The sequence below is a fragment of the Mesoplodon mirus genome (assembly GCF_964341445.2).
Source record: "Mesoplodon mirus genome assembly, chromosome: X".
NCBI lineage: Eukaryota > Metazoa > Chordata > Mammalia > Artiodactyla > Ziphiidae > Mesoplodon > Mesoplodon mirus.
In genome coordinates, this window is record NC_138981.1 from 125,808,998 (window position 1) to 125,819,881 (window position 10,884).

Genomic DNA, 10,884 nt, shown 5'->3' on the forward strand with positions numbered 1-10,884 from the left:
TGTCACTTTGTCCCAGCTTATGCTTCCCCCTCCCCGTGTCCTCAGGTGCATTCTCTACGTCTGTGTCTTATTCCTGTCCTGCCCCAAGGTTCTTGGGAACGTTTTTATTTTAGATTCCATATATATGTGTTAACACACAGTATTTATTTTTCTCTTTCTGAGTTACTTCACTCTGTATGACAGTCTCTAGGTCCATGCACCACACTACAAATAACTCAGTGGTGCTTCTTCTTATGGCTGAGTAATATTCCATTGTATATATGTGCCACATCTTTATCCATTCATCTGTCAGTGGACACTTAGGTTGCTTCCATGTCCTGACTATTGTAAATAGTGCTTCAGTGAACATTGTGGTACATGATTCTTTTTGAATTTTGGTTTTCTCAGGGTATATGCCCAGTAGTGGGATTGCTGGGTCATATGATAGTTCTATTTTTAGTTTTTTAAGGAACCTCCATACTGTTCTCCATAGTGGCTGTATCAATTTACATTCCCACTAACAGTGCAAGAGGGTTCCCTTTTCTCCACACCTTCTCCAGCACTTACTGTTTGTAGATTTTTTGATGATGGCCATTCTGAGGGGTGTGAGGTGATAACTCATTGTAGATTTGATTTGCATTTCTCTAATGATTAGTGATGTTGAGCATTCTTTCATTGGTTTATTGGCAATCTGTATATTTTCTTTGGAGAAATGTCTATTTAGGTCTTCTTCCCATTTTTGGATTGGGTTTTTTGTCTTTTAGATATTGAGCTGCATGGGCTGCTTGTAATTTTTTGGAGATTAATCCTTTGTCACTTGCTTCATTTGCAAATATTTTCTCCTATTCTGAGGGTTATCTTTTCATCTCGTTTATGGTTTCCTTTGCTGTGCAAAATCTTTTAAGTTTCATTTGGTCCCATTTGTTTATTTTTGTTTTTATTTCAATTTCTCTAGGAGGTGGGTCAAAAGGGATCTTGCTGTGATTTATGTCATAGAGTTTTCTGCCTATGTTTTCCTCTAAGAGTTTGATAGAGTCTGGCCTTACATTTAGGTCTTTAATCCATTTTGAGTTTATTTTTGTGTACGGTGTTAGGGAGTATTCTAATTTCATTCTTTTACATGTAGCTGTCCAGTTTTCCCAGCACCACTTATTGAAGAGGCTGTGTTTTCTCCAGTCAATGTGGAATTACTTAGCAGTTAGTCTCTTTTTCCCTGTGCCTTTGTTCTCATCTGTAAAATGGGTCCACAGATAATCCATATTTCACAGGTTCATTTGAGGATTTCAAAAGAAAATATATGAAACGGCTCTGAAATATAGTAAGAATTCTTTAAATGATAATGGTCGTTATCCTTATGTCAAGAGTGCTCAGCCGTCTCCCAAAGCCTCATCTGTGGACTTGTGTTCAAACCAACCTGAATAGGTCCTCTCTTTGCTATGAAGAATGTGTTTTATTATTGCTCAAATCTGGAAAAAAATATCCCCAGTCCTTGTCAGGTCAGAAGCATTCCTACCAGTTCTGAGCACAACTCCTCTAAATTTTCAGAGGCAGAGTATTTCGAAAGGAGAAGAGATTACAGGAGCACCTAAGTAGACAGTGGAGCATAGTGGTTGAAAGCACATGCATTGCCATCAGTTTCATCCCTTCACTAGCTCTGTGATCCTGGACAAGTGACCATTTTTCTGAGCCTAAGTTTCTTCATCTGTAAAACGAAGAGCATAATGGTATTTACCTCATACGGCTGTTGGAAGCTTACAGGACACAATATTTCTAAAGTGCTTGCCAGTTTCCAACCCATAGAAGGTCTTAGTTCCATCTCTTTCCCACCAGCCCTCATAGCAGAAGAACTTAGAATTGGTCCCAATTCAGTCTCTCCCCAGCCAGAAACACTCCTGCATCAAAGGTAACATATATTAATCCTACACTGTTTCTTTTCTTTCATCCCTTTGGTACTAAAATCACATTCATTTTTTAGATTTATGAAATGCAATAGCACCTAACAGGGTAACTATTGCTTAGTAAGTGTTTCATAAATATCGGTTGGCTAACTGCTAATGGATTACAAAGGATGAGTACATTTATAACATAAACTGAAGGTTAATGTGGAGTGTGTTAGAACTTAGAAATGTGTAAAGAAATCTTGCTTAAGTGCTATTACCGATAAACTAGGGCCAATTGCCTAGAATGTTCCCTCCATACTCCCACTGCCAAGGATCATCCTGCTTGGCTTCATGTACTGGTGATAACTTACTCTTCCAAGACTGCCTTTCATGTCCATGTGAACCATAGTTACTTGCACAAAAATATGTTCTCTGTTTGGGGGACGGGATGAGAGAGAATGGTTTATCCTGGTATCATGAAGCTCTAGGAGTGTACGAGGGGAAGATGAAATACATAGCTAGAGAGAAAGAAAAAGGGGGTTGGAAATATGTTTCTAAACAGCAGATATTATGTTAGGGCACAGTCACACAAATTGCCTTTATGGAGATTTAGGAACTAAATCCAATGGGGTTCTGCCTTCAAGGATCAATGTATACAATTGCAGTATATAGTTATATGCAGTTGACTTGAAGTCAGACACACAAAAGTTTGAGCTCTAAATCTGCCATGGCATTTTCACCACTCTAACCTTGATTGTCTCACTTTTTAAACAAAGTTTCTGAGAAAGAACTTTGGACAACGTACTTTAAATATTAACATCATTGAGAACATATAATTTCTAACTTCTATTTATTAACATAGCTCATCCAGCTTTGTGAAAGGGTGGGGCTAGAATCATCCAGTTGTTGAATCTCTGAGATTTCAGTGTGTTCAGGCACCATCTATTCATAACTGGCTTTGAAGCCACTGCTTTCACTTACAGGGATGAGAGGGGCCAGTGCTCACTGCATTTTTTCTCCACTAAGGGGAGGATCTACCTGTACAAGCCATACCTGTCTTGCTGTAGAGACAGGCAACAATGCAGCTCTCTGGCCCCATCCCCAATCAGTTTCCCCCAATCCCCACAAATCCTGAAAAGGAATCTTGTAAAGTTCAATGAGACAGTCAAAAGACAGGTTCTAACTCAATTATCTCCTTTACTTAGCCTTTGGGATTATATGTACAGAGGAACACAAAAGGGATGGTTTAAAAAGGAATATCTGTTAAAGGACAGTCCTGCTCATTAATACAAAAACTAAGAAATAACCTGGCCTTCTGACCTGAGGGGCTACCAACATAATGGTATTTAAATCATGCTGTCATCCTGAATTTCCCAGCCCAGGCTGGCTCCAAAAATGTATTGTTTCCAAGACAGTGCCATATCAAGGCATTCTGGAACTTGAAAAAATTCAAGGGCGTTTTACCCACATAAATAATTTTCTCTAAGAGTTGCAGGTTAAAAGCAAGGAGCCCAGGAATGTCCTTCAGAAATGCAGCTGTGTGATTAGTGATTAGAAAAGTCTTGAGGTTGTCTTTGTATTGGGGAGGAGGACATATAGAGGAGATATCATTGTTATAATTCCTAAAACTGGGCTCTCCAATATGGTAGCCACTAGAAACATATGGCTATTTAAATTAAAAAAAATGTTCCTCTATCTCACCAGCTCCATTTCAGGTTCTCAACGGCCACATCAGGATGTGGCTGCCATATTGGACAGCACAGACATACAACTTTTCCATCATCACAGAAAGTCATACTAGACTATTAGCTCTAATACTACTTCCTTTAAGGAGAATTCCCTAGCCCTCTGTATACAATGACATTTTAGAATTTGTTCAACTCTGCCCTGCACTATAACTGGTTACACAGATATGTCAGCCCTACTATGAATAGAGAGTTATTTGTGCAGGAACCTTTTTCTCCAGTTTTGTTGGGGAATAGTTGGCAAATGAAACTTGAATATACTTAAGGTGTACAAAGTGATGATATGATATACGTATACATTGTGAAATGCTTATCACAGTCAAGGTAATTAACACATCCATTACTTCTCATCATTACCATTTTTTAGCCTGTGGTGAGAACACTTAATATCTACTAATTTAGCAAATTTAAATATATAATACAGTATTATTAACTTTAGACACCGTGCTGTACATTAGATCCCCAGAACTTACTAATCTTATAACTGAAAGTTTATATCCTGTGACCACCATTTCCCCATTTCCCCCACCACCTAGCCCCTGGTGATCACCATTGTACTTTGCTTCTGTGAGTTTGACTGTTGTAGATTCCACAAATAAGTGAGATCATGCAAATTTGTTTTCCTGAGTTCGGCTTATTTCACTTAGCGTGATATTCTCCCTGTTCATACAAGTTGCAAATGACAGGATTTCCTTCTTTTCTGTGGCAGAAAAATGTGTCCTCTTGCATCTCGTTGCGCTCCTTTGAGATGATTATTTTGAATTCTTTGTCAGGCATTTCATAGATCTCTACATTTTTAGGTTGGTTGCTGGGGCTTTATTAGTTTCCTTTGGTGGTATCATGTTTGCCTGTTTGTGATCTGTGTAGCCTTGCATTGGGGTCTGAGCATTTGATGGGTAAACACCTTTCTCAGTCTTTACGTACTGGTTTCAGCAGGTAGAGACCTTCTCATGCCAGGTTCCTGGACTGATGGGATAGCCTACGGGATCACAGTCGAGCAGGGTCTGGGCTGGGTAATGTGGATACTGCCGGATATACAATGGGGTCTGTATTTGTCAGGCTTGTTACCAGGGGCTTGGGTGGCTATGGACCCTGTCTGGTCCCTGGGTGAATAGGACTACCTCCAGGATGTTGGTCAGTAGAGCTGGCACTGGGACAGAGGCACTTCAGGGTCTGCAGTTGGGTCTGCACATGACAGGCCTGTTACCAAGTATGCAGATGTGTTTGACTCCTTCCAGGTCCCTTGGTAGAGCTCCTGCTGGGACACTGGGTAGGTCCCTGGGTGATTAAGGCTGCTCCTGGACTACAGCTGAGAGGGACTGTAGCCGAGTTACAGTGCCATTTCAGGATCCTCAGTTGGATTGAGGTTGTGGGCCCGCCTCCAAGGACAAGGATACTGAGTCCCTGTGTGGGCAAGCCATTTCCCAGACCACAGCTGGGAGGGGCTGGAGCTGAGTTACAGGGATACTTCAAGATCTTCAGTTGGACCAAGTTTGGCAGGCCCGCTTCTGGGTGCACGGATAATGTTTCTCCTGGTGGGTCCTTGGGCTGATAGGACTGCTCTTGAGCCATGGCTGGAAGGGGGCTGGAACTGAGATGCAGGGCTGCTTCAATATCCATGGTCAAATCAAAGTTGGCAGGCCTGTTACTGGAGGCATAGTCGGCTGTGACTCCTTCCAGGTTCCCTGGTGGATGGTGCCGATAGCAGGACCAAGGCCAAACGTGGCTGTAGCCAAGTCCAGGGGGAGACAGGGCTGCTTCTGTATCTGTAGCTGGGACCACGGCTGGTGAGCCTGCTACCTGGTGTGGGCCTGCCTTCTCAAAATGGCCCTGCTCAGTTCTGGGCTCCACTGGTGTTTTATAATCCTCTGCCTGGTTCCTGAAGCTCCCCCAAAGACACTTTTGTCTGTGGATGGCTGCCGAATTGTTGTTGCTGTGGAGGAAATGAATGGGGATCTCCTGTTCCACCATCTTGCTGATGTCACTCCAAGAACCTTATTCTTTAGGAGCATCTTCTGTACACACACATGTGTGCAAAATTTAAATCAGTGGCTTCTCGAATTTCAGCATGTAGAGCCTTCTAGAGCCTTCTTTTCCATTGGACCACCCTGGCTGTCTTATGCTTTCTTGGCAGTGCTAGAGCTTGGTAAGATCCTAGGATTTGAGTTTATACCTAAACCATGTGCCCAGAATCAGAAGGCCTGTTAAAACACAAAATTCTGCTTATCATCCCCAGCTCCAGATTTCCTGATGTAATAGGTCTGGAGAAAGTCACAAGAATATGCATTTCTAACAAGTCCAAGGGGTGTGGCTGATGCTGCTGGTCCAGGGACCATACCTTGAGAAACATCAACTTATATCCTAAACCCCAGGCATTGCAACCCAAAAGTGTCCCCTAAATACGGCCTGTCCTGAGCTTCAGCTTTAAAATTGCTAGATCTTTCACTCACTCAGGATGGAGGGACAAAAGGCTTCAAGATTCTTTACTACAATATTGGCCTTTCACTGTTTGATGAAAGAAAGTACTGCTGAATCTTTTGGACAGAAAAGTTGGCTGGAGGAAAAACTCTTTACAAACCTAAACTTTCTCCTAAACGGAGGGTCCTACTTAGATCGGATATGATTTCTTTGCTTCTAACACTTGACCTAAACTACTTACTTAACGCAAACCCCAAACTGGTCTAGCTCTGACTTTCTTTGAAGTAATACTTTCTTGTAAACAGTAAATGGTTGGTGTCTGCTTCCAGGATATAATATAGCAGCTCAAAACTTATTTTGCATAAATCAGAGGAGACACTCCCTAATATACCCATAAACATTGGCAGAGTAGAAATAAAAGTCAACTTTTTCACTGAGTTACATGCCACTCTTCTGAGTTTCAACCTTTTTTTAATTGAAGTACAGTTGTCTTACTATACTATATTAGTTTCAGGTGTACAGCGTAGTGATCCAGTATTTTTGCAGATTATATTTCATTTGAAGTTTTACAAAATAATGGCTCTATTTCCCTGTGCTGTACAATATATCCTTACTGCTTACTTATTTTATACATAGTAGTTTGTACCTCTTAATCCCATACCTCTATCTTGCCCCTGCCTCCTTCCCTCTCCCCACTGGTAACCACTAGTTTGTTCTCTATATCTGTGAGTCTGCTAATTCGAAAAGATACATGCACCCCAATGTGCATAGCAGCACTGTTTACAGTAGCCAAGATATGGAAGCAACCTAAGTGTCCATCCACAGATGAATGGATAAAGATGTGGTATATATATACAATAGAATGTTACTCAGTGATAAAAAGAATGAAATTCTGCCATTAGCAACAATGTGGCTGGACCTAGAGAGTATACTGCTGAGTGAAATAAGTCAGAGAAAGACAAGTAGTCTGTTATCACTTATATGTGGAATCTAAAAAATAAAACAAATGAATGTATATAATAGAACAGAAACAACTCACAGATATTGAGTCTCAACCTTTGAAAGCTCTCCCAAACCAGTGGTAATAACTGAGAAAGGGTTGCATGCAATACCACAGCATTACACACAACTGAGTATTCCATCATCTGAAGAGTTAGCTTTCTCCATTACCTTGTTATATATTTGACTGATTGTTTTCAGTTAATCGACTAAATTTTTCAATGACTTGGCACTTACAAACACTTGCCAAAGCAAGGGCATATGAAAATAATAGAGAGAGGGGAAGGAAATAGCACTTGTTGAGCAAATTCTAAAATGAAGCACAATCCTATAGACAATTTATATCTATCAACTCATAAGACCCTCATGAATGTGCATGGTTGGGATTATTATCCTTTCATCACATATGAGAAAACAGAAACTCTGATGTATTACATGATCAGATCATGTTAATGCAACTAGTAAGTGCTGTAGCATGAAGTGAAATGACGTTTCTCCAATGCCAAATCCCATCATCTTTTCCTCTGTATTGGCATCCCTACAATGTACTCGGTAAAATGGATGTTTCAATGGGGAAAAATGTTTGCTGGCCAAATAGGTTTTGAAAAGGTTGCATATCATCACCTTTATTGAAGATTTCTGACGCTCACAGTATTTAGCACCCCGAATAAGACTTTCAGTAAAGAAACACTGACTTCTTATAAGTGTTTCATGTTTGAATCTATCCCCCCCATTCCACACACACATATGTTAATGGGTTAGTTTTCGTTAAGTGTTTGTTTTTCCACATTTTGTTCTTTTTTTTAACATCTTTATTGGAGTATAATTGCTTTACAGTGGTGTGTTAGTTTCTGCTTTATAACAAAGTGAATCAGTTATACATATACATGTGTTCCCATATCTCTTCCCTCTTGCGTCTCCCTCCCTCCCACCCTCCCTATCCCACCCCTCTAGGTGGTCACAAAGCACCCAGCTGATCTCCCTGCGCTATGTGGCTGCTTCCCACTAGCTATCTATTTTACGTTTGGTAGTGCATATATGTCCATGCCACTCTCTCACTTTGTCCCAGCTTACCCTTCCCCCCCCCATATCCTCAAGTCCATTCTCTAGTAGGTCTGCATCTTTATTCCTGTCTTCCCCTAGGTTCTTCATGACCAGTTTTTTTTTTATATTCCATATATATGTGTTAGCATACAGTATTTATTATTCTCTTTCTGACTTCACTCTGTATGACAGACTCTAGGTCCATCCATCTCACTAAAAATAAGTCAATTTCATTTCTATTTATGGCTGAGTAATATTCCATTGTATATATGTGCCACATCTTCTTTATCCATTCATCTGTTGAAGGACACTTAGGTTGCTTCCATGTCCTGGCTACTGTAAATAGAGCTGCAATGAACATTTTGGTACATGACTCTTTTTGAATTACGGTTTTCTCAGGGTATATGCCCAGTAGTGGGACTGCTGGGTCGTATGGTAGTTCTATTTTTAGTTTTTTAAGGAACCTCCATACTGTTCTCCATAGTGGCTGTATCAATTAACATTCCCACCAACAGTGCAAGAGGGTTCCCTTTTCTCCACACCCTCTCCAGCATTTATTGCTTGTAGATTTTTTGATGATGGCCATTCTGACTGGTGTGAGGTGATATCTCGTTGATTGATTTGTGTATATTGAAGAATCCTTGCATTCCTGGAATAAACCCCACTCGGTCATGGTGTATGATCCTTTTAATGTACTGTTGGATTCTGTTTGCTAGTATTTTGTTGAGGATTTTTGCATCTGTGTTCATCAGTGGTATTGGCCTGTAGTTTTCTTTTTTTGTGACACCTTTGTCTGGTTTTGGTCTCAGTGTGATGGTGGCCTTGTAGAATGAGTTTGGGAGTGTTCCTCCCTCTGCTATATTTTGGAAGAGTTTGAGGAGGTGCGCCTTCTCAACATTGAAGGCTGAATATCACATGGCACCTTGCTTCCCCCAGATTAAATGATCTGAGATGTAACAAACAACCAAGACAGGAGCTGCAGTATCTTTTATCACCTAAACTCAGAAGCAACATACTATCAATTCTGTTAATTCTTACTGCTCTCACAAACCAATGCTGGAATAGTATTGGAGAAGATTATATAAGAATATAAATACCAGGAATTGGGGAGTATCTTAGAGGCTCACTACCACATGGGTCAGGTTTTCAATTTAAAAGGTGAAACTAATAAACAAGTAAACAAACAAAAAAAGAAAAACCTAGAATAAGCTATGGGAGAAATCTTTTATAGCTTTGGTGTGGAAAAGTCATTTCTAATGTTCATATAATCTCATAGGCCATCAAATAAATAATTTATATATTTAAATATATATTACTAATAACAAATAGGTGTCAAAATCCATCATGAACAAATCCAAAAGATAAACATCAAACTGAGAAAAAGAAATGTGATTATTTTATAAAGGAAAGAACATCAGTACATCAGATTGGGTAAATAATATGAATAGACAATTAACAGTAAAGGAAATAAAAATAGATCTTAAACAAAAAAATAATGTACTTATAATATGAAATTTTAAACTGCATCAAGCTATATTTAACTACATTAAAAGTCTATTTTTTCTCTCAGTGGATCAGCAAATATTCAAAAATTTTAAAACATACTATGTTTTCAAGGAATGTAAAGTGGCACAACCTTTGTGAAAGGTACTTTTAGAATTTCAGTTAAAATTATGAATATATATCCTTTTACCTATCAGTTTCCCTTTCAGAAATTTATACTACAGATATACTCTAACATATGTAAATATAATTTGAATAAGTTTGTTTATTGAAGCATTGTTTCTAATAGCAACACATTTGAAACAAAACACCAATCAATCAATCAATAAATTGGACTGGATGAATAAATTGTAGTACAACCAACAATGGAATTTTATGCTATATAAAAAATGAGGCAGTTCTTTGTATTCCAATATAAAGTGGTTGCCAAGATACATTGTTAACTGAAAAAAGGAAAGTGAACTATAGTGTATATAGTATGTTAGCATTCATGTATAAATGGGAAAGATATTTATATGTGCTTGTATATGGGTAAAATATCTCTACACAATATATAAGGAACTAATAGTGCTTGTATAAGAGACAATGTAAATAACTGGGAAATAGAAAAGCATCTTACTCTATAGCCCTTTATCATTTAAAAATTTTAAACCGTAGGGATTGCTATGGACTGAATTTTGTACCCCCAAATTTGTGTGTCGAAGCTCTAACTCCCAACATGATGGTATTTGGAAATGGGGCCTTTAGCAGGTAATTTGGGTTAGATGAGGTCATGAGGCTGGGGCCCTCATGATGAGATTAATAGCTTCATAAGAAGAAACAGAGAGATGGCTTTCTCTCTGTCATGTGAGGAGACAGCAAGAAGGAAGCCATCTGCAAGCCCAAAAGAGGGTCCTCACCAGGGATCAAATTGGTTGGCACATTGATCTTGGACTTCTCAGCATCCAAAACTGAAAAATAAATGTCTATTGCTTATGCCATCCAATCTATGGTATTTTGTTATAGCAGCCTGAATAAATGAATATGGGAATTATTGTCTATTCAAAATTTAAGGGCTTCCCTGGTGGCGCAGTGGTTGAGAGTCTGCCTGCCAATGCAGGGGAAACGGGTTCATGCCCCAGTCCGGGAAGATCCCACATGCCGCGGAGCGGCTGGGCCCATGAGCCATGGCCGCTGAGCCTGTGTGTCCGGAGCCTGTGCTCCGTGACGGGAGAGGCCACAGCAGTGAGAGGCCCGCATACCCCCCCCAAAAAAAAATTGCTCCATTAACAAGATAATGCTCTTCATAACAAATTACAAGTAATTCTAACAGAATA